This window comes from Pan paniscus, chromosome 3, assembly GCF_029289425.2.
Source record: "Pan paniscus chromosome 3, NHGRI_mPanPan1-v2.0_pri, whole genome shotgun sequence".
Lineage (NCBI taxonomy): Eukaryota > Metazoa > Chordata > Mammalia > Primates > Hominidae > Pan > Pan paniscus.
In genome coordinates, this window is record NC_073252.2 from 107,470,346 (window position 1) to 107,491,298 (window position 20,953).

Sequence of the window (20,953 nt, forward strand, 5' to 3'; positions counted from 1 at the left end):
TCAAACCCTTTCAATGAAGAATTCAAAAGAAAAAGAGAAAGAAAATTGACTTCTGTGCTTCCTAGGGCCACATGGCTCTTATTTAGGAATCAGAAGGGGGACATCAAGTGAGGTATTTTGTATATTAACTTTATTAATTATGTTCATACATAAATGGATTTCTTTTTTTATTTTTTATTTTTGTTTGTTTGCTTTTTTTGAGGTGGAGTCTCACTCTGTCACCCAGGCTGGAGTTCAGTGACGTGATCTCGGCTCACTACAACCTCCACCTCCCTAGTTCAAGCAATTATCCTGTCTCAGCCTCCAGAGTAGCTGGGATTACAGGTGCCTGCCACCACGCCCAGCTAATTTTCCTATTTTTAGTCGAGAGGACGTTTTGCTATGTTGGCCAGGCTGGTCTCGAACTCCTGACCTCAGGTAATCCACTCGCCTCAGCCTCTCAAAGTGCTGGGATTACTGGCATGAGCCACCGTACCCAGTCATAAATGGATTTCCTCATGGACATCTTTTTCATACAGACTGAAAATGCTCAATCCAGATGTAAAAAAGATAGTGTACCATGCCACTGGAATGAATAAAATAAAAGAGAACAGTTAGAGCCAAAAGCCAGGCACGGTGGCTCATGCCTGTAATTCTAGCACTTTGAGAGGCCAAGGTGGGCAGATCACTTGAGCTCAGGATTTTGAGACCAGCCTGGGCAACATAGCAAGATCCAAGACCTTGTCTCTCCAAAAAAAAAAAAAAAAAATTAAAAAATTAGCTGGACGTGGTGGCGTGCACCTATAGTCCCAGCTACTTGGAAGGCTAAGCGGGAGGATCACTTGAGCCCAGGAAGTTGAGGCTACAGTGAGCCATTTCATGCCTCTGCTCTCCAGCCTGGGAGACAGAGTGAGACTCTGTCTCAAAAAAAAAAAAAAAAAAAAAAAAAGAGTCAAAAGAGAGACTACAGAAATATATATCACACACATCAACACAGAATTAATATTACACAGAGTTATGGGAAACAGATATTTAACACAGCCCAGTCAACCATGTTCCCCTGTGTAGAGTGAAATCGTTAAAGATGGCATCCAATTAACAGATTCTGATTGAGCTAGAGAGAATGGCTGAATAATGATATTTATCCAATCTGTATATATGCTGATCTTTCAAGCTATTTCTAATTTTAACTTTTAAGAAATGAAACATATATTTCTATATTTGAGAGCTTAAAAGTGGATATGCCTTAAGGAAAACATTGCAGACTTATAGAGCCTCCTGGGCATATATCTTGTCCTGCCAACACTGAAATCAGAAAATAGTAAGTGAAAGCAATTACCTTCATTGACTCAACATAGCTTAGCTATTCTTGAAACAGAGCTTATCAATGAGAAATCAGCTAGGAAAGTCACTTTCCAGTTCTCAACATTTCAATCGTGGAAGGTGACACAAATGTCACAGGCTGCGATTTCCTAACTCCCTAATTTGCTTTCCCTCAGGCATACTACTCTTTCCTTTGGAGAGGAAGGAGCAACTGGAAGCCAGCAGCTGAAGGTTCCTTCCCTTCAGTTACACCCCTCACTTCACACTCCTCATGCCTCTCACTTCACCGTCTCCTTCACCTTTAATGCCATGAAGTTCCAACATAAAACCCAAACCTGTGGTAGCCCTTTCTAAATCAGAACATGCAGCTCCACTTGGCAAGGCACCACATCTACTTTTAAAATATACACCGTACCCAGCCACAATGTGAGCACTCAGCACCAAACATACGTGTCAAACAGGAATAACTTCAACATTTGCTCACCATAACCTCAGCATATGTTCAAATAATATGGGCTACTAAAATTTCACTACACATGTACTTTTCTACCACCTCTACTGCACAGAAAGCTCATTCAACTTTAAGTCTCAGCAGCACTGAAATATGTTTATTTATAATATTATTTTCCAGTTTGGGTGGAGAGCCAATTTATACACTTTCAATAATTTCAATAAACAAGTAGGCTATATCCTTCCTATCACAGTCTTCATTGTACGTCTGTTATCATATACAGCAATATTATTTTCTTAATGTTGACTGTGCCACCTGTGTGTGTGTGTGTGTGTGTGAATCAATAGATATAGAGGCAGATAGCTGCCATTCATTAAATGCTTACTCTATGCCAGGCAACGTGCTAATCACTTCACTCATTTGTTTAACAAATATTTATTGAACACCTCTGATGTGTCAGACACTGGATTAGATACTAAGAACATAGGAGCTAAAAAAGACAAACATAGCCTGGTCCTCATGAAGCTTGTAGTCTAGTAAAGAAAACAAAGTTTTAAAAAACATTATAACAAGGAATCTAACCAATCCAAGGTTTTGACACTGATAAAGCAGCATCTTTGCGAACCGAGAGATAGTATAGCAGGTGAAAAGTGGGAGCAGAATGTTTCTGTTAGAGGAAACGAAACATTAAAATGTGCAGTTGCTTTGAAAAGGTAAAAAGAACTCGAGGGGAAGGGGAAAAGTGGTTAATGGTGATGCTGGAGGAATGGGCAGTGGCAAGGTCAGGGAGGGCACTTTAAGCACATTAAGGAATTTGGGCTTTATCCTGAAGACAATGAGAAGGTGCTGTGGGGATGTAAGCAAGGCAGTATCACCATCAGATGTGCATTTTATAAGATTCCTCTTTCCTCAGTATGGAGCAAGGAGTAGTCACAGAGACCAGTTCGAAGCCATTGCCCATGAATCCAGGCTGGAGATAATGATGACCTAGACTAAGGTGCAAACACGAGGAGGAACAAAGAGAACGGATTCAAGAGAATGGATGTGGTGATGCCTTAGGACTGGAAGACAGATTGAACTTGCAGGGAGACATATAGGAGAGAAAGGAATCAACAAATTGCCCTGTAGGTGTAATTGTGGTAGAGAGCCAAGCCAGATTATTCCCCTGGGAACACAGCCAACATTTTCTTTATTGTTTACTGTTTCTTTACTGTCGTGCCTCAATTATCTTAGTTCTCCATTGGATGATACATACACCTACGATACCTATAACAAGAAAGACTCAAAGCACTTTTTAATTAGTAGGCAAGCACTATCTTCATTTCACACATAGAAAAAAACATAGTTTACACAAAGACTATTCGTACTTCATTACTTGGCTTCATCTGAATCTTTTTTGAAGACCATGAATAGAAATTGAGACCCAGTTTCCAAATGAGTATGTTTTCCTAACACTCTACTACTTTATCATTCAAATTGTTTTGTTTTGCTTCTCAAGCACTCTAGGTTCTGTTAATTTGGGAATATTAGCAGAAATCCTAAAAATATATGATTTTAGAGTCCAATAAGCAGACTTTCAAAATTTACTTAGTTGCTTAGTGATTATACTCACAGCATCATGAAAGCTAAAATTGATGAGAAGCCAGCAGAGCCTATTTCAAAAACCAGTAAACTCTATTCCAATAACTTTCTGTCAACTTCTAAAACTTGAAAGTCAGATCTATAAGACCAGTAAAGGATCAGTGTGAAGGGCAAGATTGGACACAACCCTACAATGCACACTCATCAATAGCATAAGGTACCTATTTTATGAAGTGATTATTCTATCTTTTCCACAAATATATAAAAAGCCACCATGAAGATGGCTTGATGATGTCTATTATGACTGCTAGTGATATCATTATAAGAATCTACATACTTTGGAAACTCCCTCCTGGGTTCAAGAGATTCTCCTGCCTCAGCCTCCCGAGTAGCTGGGATTACAGGCACCTGCCACCACACCCAGCTAATTTTTGTATTTTTGTATTTTCAGTAGAGAAGGGGTTTCACCATGTTAGCCAGGCTGGTCACAAACTCCTGACCTCAAGTGATCTGCCCACCTTGGCTTCCCAAAGTGCTGGGATTACAGGTGTGAGCCACCATGCCTGGTGGGTAAATCGCCTTTTGAGTGGTGTGACCTTAGAAGATTATCTTCCCTGGATTGAAAGAAGGAAGGGAGCTAACACTTTTGAGCAACAAAATCACCTTGGCTTTGTCCATATCATCCTGCAAACAGCCCTTTAAGGCAGGTGTTAATCAATGTGCTGAACTGTCTATTTCACAGTCTCACAGCTAGTAAGTGGAATAGACAGGATGTGAATGGAGATCGGACTGGTGCCCAAACAGACTGCAGGCTGTGACATGCCGCCTCCCACTCCAAGGAGCCACTCAGACCAAGAATAAGGAATAAAACAGTTCCAGGGCTCTGGAAAATGTGTGAAGTGGGCAAACTTGGAGTTTGTTTTTCTCGGCTTCCAGTCTTGCGCCACCACCATCCTCAAACACTTTCCTACCCACTCACCCTACAGACATGTCCTTTTTTTTTTTTTTTTTTTTCTGAGGCAGAGGCTTGCTCTTTCGCCCAGACTGGAGTGTAGTGGCGCAATCTCAGCTCACTGCAACCTCCGCCTCCCAGGTGCAAACTAGTCCCATGCCTCAGACTCCTGAGTAGCTGGGACTACAGGTGCAGGCCACCACACCCAGCTAATTTTTGTATTTTTAGTACAGACAGGGTTTCACCATGTTGGCCAGGTTGGTCTTGAACTCCTGACCTCAAGTGATCTGCCCACCTAGGCCTCCCTAAGTGCTTGGATTACAGGTGTGAGCCACCGCACCCGCCCAGATACCCTCTTTTGATTCATTTAGTCAGATGTCTTTCCTTGAGTTCTTTTCAAATTAAGCTACATGATTTGTCTAATCAGACTTCCTCCAGTTTGAGCAATGACAAGTTTTCCATGAGTCCAGTTAATATATGCTCTGCTTCCAACTAAAGCAAAATACAACGTGCTGTGAGTTTAATCTCACTGCATTCCTATCGGGAACACATCCATTTAGGAAATAGAAATGGTCTCTCCCCCATCTCCAGGGTATCTGTAAAATGGAGGGGGTGGGAATGGGAGTGTGCTGCTTCTCTTTCCCACACTGGTGAGCAGTTCTGGTCTCAGCTGTCCCTTCCTTGCACTGCCATTGGCATCTAAATGGGCCACCAGGTAAAGGGCAGGTGAATCACAGAATCTGCCAGGTAGAATGCAAGTCTAAACTTCCAACTGAAGACCTTTAAACCCAAGAGGTGGTCATCCGAGTTCTGCATAAACTTCTTGTGACAGAGAAGTAGTCGCTTAAAATAGTAGATTTGGGTTCTATAGTCAATTGTCTGGGTTTGAATCATGGTTCTACCAATTCTTAGCTGTGCGAATGGGGAAATTTATTAAACTTTTCTGTCTCATTTTCTTCACCAACAAAAAGAAAACCTGCCTTATCATATTGCTGTGAATATTTAATGGTATAATGATATATAGAGAGCACATAGTAATTACCGAAAATTTTTAACTATTACCATTACTCCAAAGTACAGTGAGACTATACATTTCTTGCTTGGAAATTGTAATTCTACTAAAAGAATCTAAAATTATATTTGATTGTTCTTTCCTGCCCTTGTTCATTCTTCCATTCAACAAGTATCTGTCATGTTCCTGCTGTGAGTATGTAGAGAGATGGGTGACTTGGAGGGTTAGGAAAGGTGCTGTATTAAATCAATTCATCAGGGTAGTCCTCAATGAGAAGGTGATATCTGAGCAATGATTTGAAGCAAGGGAGTTAACTACAGGTACTCCAAGAAAAAGAATGTTTCAGCAGTGCACAGATGCTATGGTGGGACCCACGTGGCATGTTCTGGGAACAAAAAGAGTCCATTGTGGCTGAAGCCCAGTGAGTCGGTGGGGCAGCAGTGAGAGAGGAAATCAGAAAGGTGAGCAGCAGACCCTTGGAGCTGGTGGGTTTCTATCTGAGGGAAATCTACAGCCCCTGCAGGGATTTGAATAAGGAAGGGGATGATCTGACTTGTATTTTAAATGGATCACTCTGGATGCTAGTTTGAGAAAAGATTTGAATATCTTTCCTCTCCCCACCTCCTGCAGGCTGAGGGGAAAGCAAAGTAGATTCTTGCCATATTGTAGGAGAAAGACGATGGCGACTAGACCAGGGTGGTGGCAGTGGAGGGGATGAGGAATGGTCCGATTCTGGGTCTAAAGAAATGGGCCTCGAAAGCCACATGAAGAAAATGTATGTAGCACAAAAGCACAATCAAATGTATCAAATGTGGCTGGCAGGGCCAGTAAAGTGAGAACTGAGCATTGGATTAAACCACCGAAAATCAGGGCTGACTCAGACGAGAGAGATTCCAAGGACATGCTGGAAGCAAAAAATCTCACTGAAGTGGGCTTAAGAAGAATGAAAAGACTGTGTCCAGTCATGATGAAGCACTAGAGACTGAATTTACCCTCCCACCTTAAACACCTGAAAAACTGGACAAAATTCATGAAACAAAGAATTTTCAGTCAGTGGAAAACACAGCACAGGACAGTGATCCCTGAGAGCCAGGAAACAAACGAGGTGCTCCACATGACTGCCCAGCGAACTGCATAGAGGTTCCAGCCACACTGTGCAGCGGGGGAAACCAAACAGTGCCCCAGGGTGAGGGACAGAGTTGAGAATTCAGGGAGAACAAGGCAGTGCAAGAATTCACAGAGCAGAATAGCACAGCAAAGAGGACTGCTCAGAGAAAGAGCTCTGGAGGGCTGCAGGGGTTCCCTGTAGAGGGGCTTCAGCTGAAGAAACTCCCCAAGGCCCAGGAGAGAAACACAGAAAAGGAGCGAGAAACAATTCCCAGAGTCACACAGGACTGGAAATAATTCCAGAAGTAAGAATTGCATGTTTCAATGCTAATGGGAATTATTCAACAGAGAGGGAACAATTGATGATGTAGGAGAGGAAGGGGAGAATTGCTCAAGCAATGTCTCTGTGGGGGCAAGAAAGGTGCCTCCACAAATAGAGGTATGTGCTTGAGATAGTTCTGTCACAGGCAAGAAGGTGGTACCTGTGGGTGGAGATGCTGAGTGGTGAGCAGATGCAGTGGTGATGCAGAATCCATGCAACTTCTGATATGATCTCTTCAGTTTTCTCAGTTAAGCAGAAAGCAGGCGCATCAGCTTAGAAGGAGGATAATGAAGGAGATGCTGAGGAATTGAGGAGAGAGAAGGATGTGTGAAATATTCACTTAGGAGACCAAAATGAGGAAAAGTCCTAATGCAACCAGGAGTGTTTATATGTTTCTACAAGTGGCAGCATTAAGGGCCTATTTGGTCATAAATTTAAAGTAAGGACTTCCCGTGCGGTTGTGTTTCTCTCCTGCCATTTGCAGCTGCACAAGTGCAGGTGTGGGACAGTAAGGATTGGATTTCACATGGGTTGGGGATTTGCTAAGTGAATAAGATAAAGGGAGAGAGGGGCAAGCAAGCCATGCATCATCACAGTTGACTTTGAATGGAGTCCTTTTTGTTTTTTCTCCCTTGAACTGATATTAAACCAGATCCTCTCTCTGCTGTATTTGTGTTACTGAGTCTTTTCAACCTAAGGCCATTCTGCTCATATATTTTTATTCCATCACTCATCATTAAAAGCTATTCTTCCAACTCTGGATCAGTGAATTCTCTCTTCTTCCTACTCACCACCAGAAATATTGAACAGGACAAAGTCAAGGGCAGGTTCTCTTGGTTCACCTCTAAAGACTTCTTGTTGGATTAACAATTTATTTGTCAACATCAAGCTTCATAAATACATGTAACCAGCTTTTTGTTTAGATAACTCTACCATCATCAAATTAAATATCTCCATCTTTTTTCAGTGACATCAAGAGGGTTTATTAATTGCCTTGCCAAAACCAAGACATTCTGTATCTACAGCATTTCCCCACCTCTCAGTGTAATTTTTAAAAATGTTTTATAAAGTTAGTGTGGCACAACTTGTTAACAAATCCATATTTGCTATTAGCAGTTAATGTTTTGGATTTTTCCCCCCAAGTACTTTAAAACAAGATAGCACTCTTCTGGGTGGGCCAGCTATATTTGCTCAAAGTCGGAGACAGCAGAATTATGATGACTGATGACCAGACTACCTTTCCTGGAACAACCACATACCTCTTACCGCCAATCTTGAAAATTTATTTCAAGATTCACACGAGTTCCTCAAGCAGTGGGGATCTAGGTACAAGTATGCTGGGAAGGCAGTGCTAGTTGCTTCACCAGTCTTTCCCTTCTTCTTACTAACTGGACTCCCAATTTTCTTTCTTTCTTTTTTATTTTATTTTATTTATTTTATTTTTTTTTTGAGATGGAGTCTCACTCTGTCACCCAGGCTGGAGTACAGTGGTGTGATTTTGGCTCACTGCAACCTCTGCCTCCCGAGTTCAAGCGATTCTCCTGCCTCAGCCTCCTGAGCAGCTGGGATTACAGGTGCATGCCACCATGTGTGGCTAATTTTTGTATTTTTAGTAGAGATGGGGTTTCACCATCTTAGCCAGGCTGGTCTTGAACTCCTGACCTCATGATCCACCTGCCTTGGCCTCCCAAAGTGCTGAGAGTACAGGCGTGAGCCACCGCACCCAGCCCTGGACTCCCAATTTTGTCCTGGGCAACAATGTGCTAAGCTAAAAACAGAAAAAGGAGAAGGGTTTATATTTCTTAAAGTTTTGCTTGGCCAGGCGCAGTGGCTCACGCCTGTAATCCCAGCACTTTGGGAGGCCGAGGCGGGTGAATCATGAGGTCAGGAGTTCAAGAGCAGCCTGGCCAACACGGTGAAACCCCGTCTCTACTAAAAATACAAAAAATTTGCTGGGCATAATGGCAGGCGCCTGTAATCCCAGCTACTTGAGAGGCTGAGGCAGGAGAATCGCCTGAACCCAGGAAGCGGAGGTTGCAATGAGCCAAGATCATACCACTGCACTCCAGCCCTGGCGACAGTGTGAGACTCTGTCTCAAAAAAAAAAAAGTTTTTGTTGCGAAGAGTCCATGTCACTGTTTAGGTAATGAGAAAAAAAGCAGGATTTTTGGGGGAAGTTTTGCATTTCTGATACTTATACATGGAAAACACATTTATCTTCATCATTTCTTCCCTCATGGAAATAGATGTGAAGCTGGAGGCTGTGAGATGGCAAATATGAGGAGAAAAGCTGCTTGTCCAAGATGGTGAAGTGGAAAGCTAGTGCAGCTTGGTGTGTTGTTGATGTTGTGGAGCTGCTGCTCCAGCCCTGAGCCGCCTGCCTGCAGACTTCTTGTTATGTGAAGACTACAAACCCCCTTTGGGCTAAGTCACTAATGCAGAGTTCCTGTTTTGTGCAGCAGAACTTGTACATATATACATGGATAGAAGCTGGAAAGCTGCCAGTCACAGGAGCAGCCCTAAGAATTGGCTGCTCTGTCTCCACCAGCTATCGATTGCTACATGGTTTGTCTCTCATGGTGTCTATTTATTTTTCCTGAATATTTATTTATTTTTCTTACTCTAATGACTTGCTTCCTTATCTAATCATTCTCTGTTCTCTAAGCCAAACTTTCTACTTACTAGTAATTTCTGCTCTCGTGATTTTAGTTAACCACAGTCCACCCTGGCCTTTCCAGCATATCTTTACATCATGATTTTTACCTTGCAGCACCCACACTAATTTTCTCATTCTTTGTTATTCCAAATTCTGGAGAGGAGTATGACAGTCCTGTTATGTTTAGGCCACAGGCCAATCTATTGATCGGTCACCCCTGGGTCTGGTGTTCACCTCTAATCCAAGCAGCTGTGGTTTGGGGGACGAATGATTTTAGGAATCCTATAAAAATCATGGCCCTCTAAGGGCCCTTCTCAGCAAAGACTCTGGACAGATCAAGGCTGGCAAGAAGGGACAGGACAAGCATCATAATGTAGCTCAGGTCTGCAACACTGTACCAATAGAAAGCATAGCCACCCCTGCAGACCAAAGCCAATTAAAGTCCCATTTTAAATTATGCACATTTCAGAAAACATAACCTAATAAACTATGACTGGGAAATTCCAGGACTCAAGTCTTAATCCCAGTTTTTCTATTAACACACTATGTGAAAGTTTGAAGATCTCTTTGTGCCTTACTTTCTTCATCTGTAAAAATAGGGAACTCATATCTATTACCTCTTGAGGTTGCAGAGAGGAACAATAAAATTGATTTGCAAAGTGTTTTATTGCCATAAAGTGCTATGCTGAAAACAGCCTGTGTTTAAATAGCCTGATTTGTTACAGTATGTAATAAAGAGTGCTATTTAAAGAATACATTCTCAATAAATGCATTCTTAATTTTCTTTCTGTTGTTACTTTTGTGACGTTCACTAAAATCCAGGAAGAATACTCTGAGATGTTAAAGTCTTTATTCACACTAAATTTTTCCCTACCCAAAAAATAAAATTCCAGTCCCATAGTCTTAGTTTACTCATCCACAATTCATTCAACTAACATTTAAGTATAACAACTCAATCTCAAACTTTATGCTTAAATTTATGGAATCCAAAGTAATGAGTGCAGCCAGTACTGACTTTTGAGTGTCACTTATGCTCACCTCTTCCCAGCTCCATCTTCAGTAATGTTGATAGCTCGAAATCAGCTATTTTCAGGGTATTTACACCACAGAAATGAGCAAATGTATAAATGGGGTCTTCAACTTTCTCCTTTCCAGAGGACTGGTTATTAAACATTTACCAGCACACCAGTGGATTTCATGTACCTAGAACTGAAAAACGCACAGATACAAACACAAACACACATCATCATCATCATCATCAACAATAAAAACAGCAAAAATAGGCCAGGCGCGGTGGCTCACGCCTGTAATCCCAGCACTTTGGGAGGCTGAGGTGGGTGGATCACAAGGTCAGGAGATCAAGACCATCTTGGCTAACATGGTGAAACCCCGTCTCTACTAAATATACAAAAAATTAGCCGGGTGTGGTGGCGGGCGCCTGTAGTACCAGCTACTCGGGAGGCTGAGGCAGAAGAATGGCGTGAACCCGCGAGGCAGAGCTTGTAGTGAGCCGAGATCATGCCACTGCACTCCAGCCTGGGCAACAGAGAGAGACTCTGTCTCAAAAAAAAAACAAAAACAAAAACAAAAAAAAAAACAAACAACAAAAAAAACCAGCAAAAATAGGCCTAAAAAGCATCAGAGAGATTAATTTTTAAGATAATATACTGTTTCTACTTTAAAAACTTTTTTATAGGAAAATATTTGCTACAAGTGGATCCAGACATTTTCTTAGCCTAAAGAAAAGACTCTCAAACTTTAGCATGCCATCAGAATTACCTGAAGAGCTCATCAAAACAAACTGCTCAACTCCAAACCTTGAATTTCTGATTTAGTAGGTTTTGGATGGGGCCTGTTAATTTACATCTCTGACAATTTCCCAGGTGAACCTGATACTACTGACTTAAATGTATGTAGGGTAACACAAAACAAACCAAAAACAAAAAGAACGATTGGAGGATTGCACTGATAAATATGAATTGGACCAGTGAAAATTTAGTGAAATGTACAGGATTTTTATGAACCTCTGAAAACTATATGAAATGTCAGTTTTAGGATGCTGGCTATTCTAAGATTGCCTTGTTTCTGGGCCTCTTCACAGTAAGTGAGGTTACTATTATTTGTTCTGATAGATATAAAATGCTGTGAATTTGGAGTCAGAGTTTTTACTTCAACAGAAAATCACTTTGCCTCATTGGGCTTCAGTTTCATTAACCGTTAAAAGCGAGAATTAAATTTCATGTTCACAGTTCTGTGTTAATCAGCTATAAAATGAAAAAGAATTCACTCACAGGTTCCTTAACTAATGAAGTTCTGTTGTAAAAATAATAACGATTATAATACATCAGAAAATAAGAAACCAGAATCTCAGATCCCAAAGACATGGATGAACAGTACCTAAAGCAGAGGCAGCTCACAGAATGGAGTTTGGAAATTGGGTTATCCTTGGAACCCAGTGAAGCTTTTACAACCCAGTTACTTTGCTGCCATCTCATCAGCAGGTTCATGGGTCCCAAAAATCTAGTGTTGTTACATTACCATGACCTTGCAAGTCTTCATCTCTGCCTCTATTAATATGTCTCTCTCAGCTTCTCTTTCTACTACCAAATGGTCTCTACTCTCCTTTTCTCATAGCTTCTGTATTTCCGTGTAATGTAACTATTGTATACCTCCCAGCTTCTGCCACCATTTTCATGGCAGCAGCAGCCTGTCTAGAGTGGCCACTGTCATGACGTTGGCTGCAGTGTGGGAGGTACAGCTGGGGCTATGCACTTCATGCAGCCGGTGGGAACTGGGAACAGGTGGAAGCCCCACCCCCTTCTGTGTTGGCAGGGCAGGAGCTTCACACTCCCTGGGCACAGCTGCAGCCTCCCAGCTATGGCTTCAGACCCAGGTCTCCCTGTACTCTTGGGGTCTGGGAGCAGGCAGGAACCCCGCCCTCCCAGGTGCAGCTGCAGCCACCCAAGTCATGGCTGCGGACCTGGGCATCTCCGTACTGTTGGGGGCCCAGGAAGACCCCCTGCCCCCATAGGCTCAGAAATGCCTGCTCCTGCTGCCTGGCCTCTCCCTGCTCCCGGCACCCACTTCAATCTCAGAGCAAAGTTGAGGCTGAGCCTGGGTGCTGTGACAATCTGGACAATCTCTCTGCAGCGTGTGTGCATGCTTGGAGCAGCACTAACATGCCAGCTTCCTTCCACCTCGGCCCACTCTGGACTTTGGGCACCAACGAGCATGAGAGGGAGACTGAGTCAGGGGTAAGGGCAGCTTGGCATGGGCCTGCAGGCACCCCTTGGCATGAACGGCCTGGGCACCATGAACAGCAGCAGAAGGCAGACAGGCTCCTGGATGAAAAGGGATGGGTCCCCAGTGAAGCCCCACCTTCAAGCCAGGGAAGGCCTGAAGCTTGGAGGCCAGGCTGCCAGCCCAAGGACAGAAATGGGAACTTATAGTGCTTTTTCTGGCCTGCCCATGGCCACCCATGGACCAATCAGCATGCACCTCCTCCCTTATGAAGCCCATAAAAACCCCAGAATCAGGAGACATTGGGATAGCCAGATGCAGAGAGGAGCTGCCCACTGCAGGGTTTCCTCTCTGTTAAGGGCTGAACACTAGTCAGGACACCCTGGCTACAGAGAGCAGCTACCCACTGTGAGTCTCCTCTGAGCTGTTCCATTGCTCAATAAAGCTCCTCTTCACCTTGCTCACCCTCCAACTTGTCCACATACCTCATTCTTCCTGAGTGCAAGACAAGAATGCGAGACCCACCAAATGGCAGGGATGAAAGTGCTGTAACACAGACAGGGCTGAAACATGCCCCTTGCTCACCATATTGCGGGTGACAAAAAAAAAGAGAAAAGCTGCAGCCCTTCAGAAAGCCCAGACCTAGGAGCTCCCCAAGCCAGGGCTGTGACACTCTCTTTGGGGCTCTGCAGTTCCTGACATCTCCAACCTTCCAGGCGCCACCGTGTTGCCCCATGCCAGCCATAGAAGCTGCTTGCAGGATGCCCCATCCAGCCACAGCCTCACCCAACCTTCCAGGTGCCACCATGTCCCCCCGTGCCAGCCATGGAAGCTGCTTGCAGGGTGCCCAGTCCAGCCACAGCCTCACAGGGAGCTGGTGCTCATGCTGGCACCTGAAGCTGCCCGCCCCACCACAGCCAGTATGCCTGGCTGTGTGCAGTGACCAGACCCCACACTTGCTCCCTCACATACCTCTCACCACTCCACTCATCCTTGGCAGGCATGGGATCCAGGCCAGTAACACGAGCCAAGCACAGCTTTTCAGGCTGAGTGGGCCCAGTGGGCCTGAGCAAATCTCAGGCAAAGGCACAGCTGGCCACAGAGGTTTCCAGCTGGTGAAGTGACACCCCAAGAATCCTGTAACAATTTCATTTTTGCCATCTCTATAAGCTTTGCATTCAAAGCCTAATAAAGGATGAGTTTAAATCTACCTTGTTTAATGCTACATTCACAATGCCTGGTATAGGGCTTGGCACATAATAAGTATTTTTTGAATGAATGAATGAATGAATGCCTCATGTAAGTCAACTCACAGACTGGCCCACTCCAGACCTATTTATATTTATAGCCAAGAGGGCAAACTTACACATTATGGAATTTAGCCAATTACACATAACAAACCTGAAAATCAGCCTAGGTCAGCAGGAGTCTATGGGTAAGGCTGAGAACATGAATATTTATCTACAGCCATTCACCTTTGGACATTCTTTATCTTATTTAGGCTCAGGAGAGAAAAAAAATTGGATTGGTTGAGAAGAGGGGTTGATAAAGACCACCCTTACCAGCTGTCTAGGATCATCCAAAAACTTCCACCAGCTGAGTTAGTTTTCAGCCAGGATGTCAGTGAACAATTTTTTGCAAAGACAGGTTCCCCTTAGAGCAGATTCTGAAACAAAGTTTTGAGTGCTGCAGTTGATTTGGATGTCATCCCAATGAAGAAATAAAGAAATGAGACACGAGGAAGAAAAGTCAGCTAATTAAGATGTGTTTTCACTCTGGCTGTGTCACCCACTCTGGGTAACTGGAACTTAATTGCTCTCTGGAACTCTGCGTGTCAAGTCTCAGAGTTATCCCACCAGAGAAGTGAAAGAACTGGGACACATACACCTCCTCCCATCAGTTACTGGTGGGGCTGGGGGTCTGGGAAGGGGTCATTAGATTCCTGGCTTACCCAGCCTGCCCATGTTGCCAGAGGATACCTTGATCAGGTTGTCAGAAGCCAGCAATAGTAGTGAATTACAATGACAAGCCAGAAAGGAAATAGGCCAGGCATTGACAATGATTATTACAGACTCTCTTCCACCTTATGGTCATGCCTGAGAATTCACTGCCCCAGAATTTTAGAATTCCAGGAGACAGCATAACTCTATTTTGTTCCTTAAGTCTCTGACCCACAACACTTATACACAGCAACAGAACCATCTCTCAAAATCCCCCCTCCCCAGCCCCCAGAAATGTTAGTGGCAGCACAGCTGCCAACCTCTTTTTTTTTTTTTTTTTTTAATTTAACGAGAGGCGAATTTAACAGGCAAGAAGGGGCAAGAAGGAAGGGAGAAGGAAGAAGCTCCCCTGTACAGAGACAGAGGGAAGGGGGCTCCAAAGCCGAGAGAGGGAACCCCACCTGCCACAGATACCAGCTAGGTGTACATACAGAGGCTGCAGGAGGCGGTGTCTGATTTGCATAGGGTCCATGGGATTGGTTTGACTAGGCATGTCATTCACATAGCCCGCGAAAAAGCTGGCCCTCCTGCCCTAGCCTTTTAATATACAAATGCAGGGCACCATGACGTTCTACACACGTGGGGATACGTGGGGGCGGCCATGTTGCCAGAAACATGTGGGGAAAGGGCAAGAAGGCCACTGGAATCGCCATGTTTGGGTGGACCCAGTTTCTAATGGCTGGCGTTTGCATATCAAAGGTTGCCGGCCTGGCTCTAGAGCCAGGGCTTTACAAGAAACTTTTGCGGAGATGCTTTAAAAAAAGGAAAACTTAGGGCTGGGCACGGTGGCTCACGCCTGTAATCCCAGCACTTTGGGAGGCTGAGGCAGGCAGATCACCTGAGGTCGGGAGTTCAAGACCAGCCTGACCAACATGGAGAAACCCCCGTCTTTACTAAAAATACAAAATTAGCCAGGTGTGGTGCATGCCTGTAATCCCAGGTAGCTACTAGGGAGGCTGAGGCAAGAGATTCTCTTACCTCTGAGGCAAGAGAATCGCTTTGAACCTGGGAGGCAGGGGTTGTGGTGAGCCAAGATCGTGCCATTGCACACCAGCCTGGGCAACAAGAGGGAAACTCCATCTCAAAACAAAAAAGAAAAAACAAACAAACAAAAAAAAACAAAAAAGAAAACTTCCCAAGGACCCCTTTTCCTGTCTATCTGCCTAAAATAATTTCTTAATAACTCCTACAACATTCCCCCATGTGGAGATGCCACACTAACTGCTGTTAGGGGGTTTTGGGCAACGACTCCTTCTGGCTACTTCCTGCTGAAAAGGGGCATCAAATGGGGAACAGCAGCTAGGGCTCCTCCTAGGGTGGATCTAAGGGTCCTCCGACGAATGGCATGTCCATGTGTAGTTAGTTTACAGAACCATTTGGAGTTTGCTTCTAGGCGAGAAGAAACAATTTGAGGTATAGTATTGTGTATACAGGGTCCAAATATCAATACAAGAAGACAAATACGCAAGAGAGGTCTTAATAAAGGGGTTAACCAATTCCATAAATAAGACTGGAATTTATTAGAGGGACTGTAGCCACTCAGGGCTGAAGCCGGCATTTTCCCTGAGCCTGTCAATAATTTTGATTTGATTTTTAAGTACCAGTAGATTTTCCTTTACTTTACTAGAGGTGTTAATCCAAAAGCCAGCTGCCAACCTTCTGAACCCCACTACAAAATCACAGTAGAAAATAAAAATCACTATAGCAATTGCCATAAGGTAATACAATTTTCTGCTTACTTGCACTCCACCCAAGCTTCTCCCCTTCACGCATATACACCCATACTATGAACTCATTGAGAAAAAGTCCTCTCTGTTATTCATTTTTAAATCCTGCAAATCTAAAACAGAATTGGGCAGGTAGTTGGCATTCAATCAGTGTTTCTTAAGTGAATTAACTAAATTGACAAGCCTAGTTTAGATCCGTGGCATCACAAAGTCTATCCTCAGAACCCCACACATGCTATCCTGGCCATTTAGTTCCAAAAAAGAGCATGTTCACTACATAATTGAGACTGACTACTTTGCCAAATTCAAGCATCATTTCTGATACTTGAGAACATTGCTGTTTTTCAGTCAAAACTGTGTTGCATACTTTACTAATTACGAACTGTGAAACTATGGCATTACAGTTACCATTCTGGGGACAAGAGAGAAAAAACACAAGATTTTTATTTCCTGAACTCCTAAAAGTATCTGTTCCTAGTGCCCATGGTATGGGAGTAACACATCTATTACTAAAGGCACCGAGTACACTCAAGGGAATAGAACTGATTTTTATTTTGTCACTCACATTTACAGGTATCTATTTATTTATGTTTCTCTGGTTGAATTCCTCTTGAGGAGTTTACAATTTAATGTGTGCCTTCTTCTTTTGTAATTCTCCAAAGTACCTAGTAGAGTGCCTGGCACATAAAAGATTGTCAATAAACCGTGGCTGATGGGTAGAATCGCCCTGCTAAGTAGGTGGAACAACCCTAAACAAGCATTAATTGCTAGAATTTCTTGAGTCCTGAAAGTAGTCAGTGTCTAAAACCTGGTAAACAGGCTGCTCTGGCCACATGAGTGCTCAGGAATGACTAAACACTTCATTTCTGCAGCCACTGAATTTGTTTTTTTAAAGTCATCTCCAATGGCAAATAAACATATAGTGACCTTAATCTTTCATTTTTATGACCCACTGGTATATAATAAACAGTAACCATAAGGTAGGCTCAATGGTTAGTAATAGATAGCGTAACAGCATTCATTCAAAAGGTTGGCACTGAGAGACTCAAGCTGTGGAAAACAGAACTGAACTCTGTGAGTGCCTATTGGTTAGCACAAGTGAGGTTTCAGTAGAGACGTTTGCTCTCAACCTCTCAAAACATTAATCTCTTTGCTTTTTAGGTCTTCTTTTGGTTACCATGAGTAAAATCAGAAGCAAATGTGTGGAGTAAAATAAAAATTAGGAACTCTAATTTCTTAAGAGTAACTCCTGCATTGTGATTTGATAGGCTCAGGAGCTAGAAGGAAGGATTCAATTTTCAGCAGCTCTGAAAGCTTTGCAGCCCGCCATGTGTTTCAGCTTGGCCTTGATCGCAGCCGTCCCTGTTTGCTATGTGGCAGACAGCTGTTCTCTCCCGGCTCTCCGGGGTCATTCCTCCACCTCACACACCAATCCGTGTGTGAAATGAGGCACTAGCAGGAACTGCAGCCCAACATGAGCAGTAGTCTTTGGCTGGAAGGCTCAATATGAGACCAGGACTGATCATCAAAGTGTCTCCCCAAGGGACAGATAAAAAAGACAGGCAGAAAACAAAATTTCCTACTATATAAGACTACCAAGAAATAAAGCTTACAATATGCCACAAAAAATCTACTTCTACTTTCTATCATATCTGGTTCTATTTTCAGCTGTTACAGCTTTCCTGTCACCTGCTGGCTCTTTCTGAAATAAAGATACCAGGAGACTGAACCACTGTGTGGCTTATGATTGAGAGCTCCCTGCTAGAGCACACAAATCACACCTGGCTGTGAGACGCCATTGCATCTAGCACATGACTGCTGTTTGTAAAATGTCCAGTCCTCATTATCAGGCTCAGCAGTCTCACCACCAGACTTTTAATTAATATTTTAAGCATCTGTGAGGGTGTGCATGCCCATGTGCATGTTTATAATACAGCGTCCAGTTTGCTTTCGTTTTATATTTTCTGTTTCTGGAAAATGATGATTAAAATAAGGTAGAAAGGACTGTAAAGCCCAAAATACAGAAACTTACCTTTTTCCTTAGAATGACTTATTTTATCATTTTGAATGATCTAGAGCCTAGTTAGCCATCTCTCAGAAACTGAATAGGGAATGACTACCGCAACTGGGAGGTTGGACTGGTGACCTTCCCTGTTCCTCCCAAATTAGCAATTCTATGATTGTCCTGTGCTGGGCAAATTGCTATTAAAACATTTTTCCAAGAAAATTATCAGGCTTAAAAGCAGCTGATTCATACTGATAACTGCTAATACAATTGGTAAATTTTCTGTTTAGACAGGAAAAGAAGGATAGAGAAGAACAATTCCACAGGACTTGAAAGTAGAGAAATCTATTCAGGCAGTGACTGAATCTGTATCATAGCTTCACATGTTCAAAGCTGTGTTTACATGGTTGAGTTGCAGTTTTCATTATAGGTCCCATTTTCAGAACTTTGTAATTCATGCCTAACTTGACATTACTGACTCTAACCCAGGAAGAAATGTTTTTATGAAACACTGTGAAATTTATTTTATTAATTTGCTTTAGAGATGAGAAAACTAATACAAAAGCAAAAAGCATAAAGATCATTTTACATTTCAAGAAGCCTCTTTAACATGTCTAGTTTCACTAACATACAGGTGACACTTAAGTCACATTTTCAATTAAGAAAGGAAAGGGGTACATAATCACAGCATTGGCCACCCAAGGGGAGTGCAGAACAAGTCCTGCTGTAAGGACCCCCTAACCCAAAGCATTCTTATGCTGGTGAAACCTATGAAAGTAAAAAATCTAGGGCAACTTTAAAGAGTGAAGAAAGTTTTGGTTTTTGTTTTTTGTTTTGGTTTTTGGGTTTTTTTAATGCAACTAACCAGTCACAGAAGTAAGGGAGAAGAGGGGAACACTTGCTAACTGCTAGTCCCAAACCTGGAGCAAAGCAAATTTAAAAGGTAACTAACTGTATGGACTGTTTATAACAGTCTTGAATGATTTTTAGCACCAGCTGATAGGATCAGCTTCCTCACCCTATAATGATGCTTCTGACTATCTACTCATAGCACAGGTCTTGGACAATTACCCAGTTGAAAATTATTGCTAAAATAGACCATTGAACATTGACACCACATCAGAGACTTTAAAATACATTTTCTGTCATCTAGAAGGGTAAGTGCTTACAGCAGCAGAGAGAATTAAATAATTGATATTATTACTCCTATTACGCAGATAAGGAACCTGAAGTTCAGAATGGTTGCTTAAGGTGCCCAAGCCATACTTCAAATATTGACTGATATGGAATTTGAAACTCCATTTGACTGACTCTAAAGCACTTGTGCTTCCCACTACACCAGAAGACCTTTCAGTCACATCTTCCTGTTAAAGAGAGAGCTCTGCTCTCCCTTGTTTTGTCACAACTGAGAGGAATGGATCTGCATTCCTTTGAAGTGCATTGCTCTTAAATTAATATAATGAGTGGAGACTCCTTTTCTTCTAATTAAAAACAATAACTAAAATATAAGAATCTAAACATCAGAAATGAAGGTATTAAAACAGTTGTTCATTGAGATATGGAGGGCTTTCTATTGGCAGAATGTTTTGAGGTACAGAAGAGCTGCTTAATTTTTAGTATCACTTGTTAGGTAGTAGCCCTTAAAGTAAAAACTTTCCAGGTAAATCTTCATTTGATAATGAAGATTAATCAACTACATTGAAAATTGCATTATCACCAAATCACAAATAGGAATCTAGATGACAGCTTCAGTGGGTAGCATAGTTTTGATGACTTGGGGCAGAATTGAAAGAGCACACTGGGCAAGGGATCAGGATATCAGGAGGATGTGGGATCTACTCTTGACTTTCTGTGGACTACCACAGTCAAATTTCCTAAGTTCAGTACATCTAAAGTTTTTGTTCTGTACAATGCACTAAATAATCTCTAGTTCCACCTAGCTATAAATATCTATGATATATTCAACGTATCCACATGCTGTATAGAAGTTTTGGTTACAGACCACCTTTGAATAGTATTGTTTTTTAAAAAAGGATGATTTGAAAAATTCATCACTGACACTTTGATTACATCCACAATCCAATGATACTGTATTGTCTAGCTTAAATCAATGAACATTCTCTTTTATGTTTTAGTCTACTCAGAGCTAGACATAATATAAGGTAGACTTACAGTTCCACATGGCTGGGGAGGCCTTACAATCATGGCGGAAGGCAAGGACGGGCAAGTCACATCTTACATATATGGCAGCAGGCAAAAAAAATAGAATGAGAACCAAGCAAAAGGGGTTTCTCCGTATAAAACCATCAGACCTTGTGAGACTTATTCACTACCACAAGAACAGTATGAGAGAACACCTCCCATGATTTGATTATCTCCCATTGGGTCCCTCCCACAACATGAGGGAATTATGGGAGTTACAATTCAAGATGAGATTTGGGTGGGGGCACAGCCAAACCATATCATTCTGTCCCTGGCCCCTCCCAAATCTCATGTCCTCACATTGCAAAACCAATCATGCCTTCCCAACAGTCTCCCAAGGTCTTAACTTATTTCAGCATTAACTCAAATGTCCACCGTCCAATGTCTCATCTAAGA

The 20,953-nt window shown here is 42.6% G+C and overlaps 1 long non-coding RNA gene across 2 annotated transcripts in view; it reads right to left on the reverse strand.

Annotated features, from left to right (window-relative positions):
• LOC100973734 (uncharacterized) overlaps positions 1 to 20,953 on the reverse strand; it is a 78,911-nt gene that overhangs the window by 17,085 nt on the left and 40,873 nt on the right. The window contains exons 5-6 of one of the 2 annotated variants that reach the window (XR_010112003.1): positions 10,422 to 10,592; positions 6,888 to 7,026 (exon numbers count right to left, since the gene is read on the reverse strand). This is a non-coding gene — a long non-coding RNA (uncharacterized LOC100973734). The remainder of the gene's footprint in view (positions 1 to 6,887; positions 7,027 to 10,421; positions 10,593 to 20,953) is intronic. The other variant, XR_010112006.1, reaches the window with a different exon arrangement.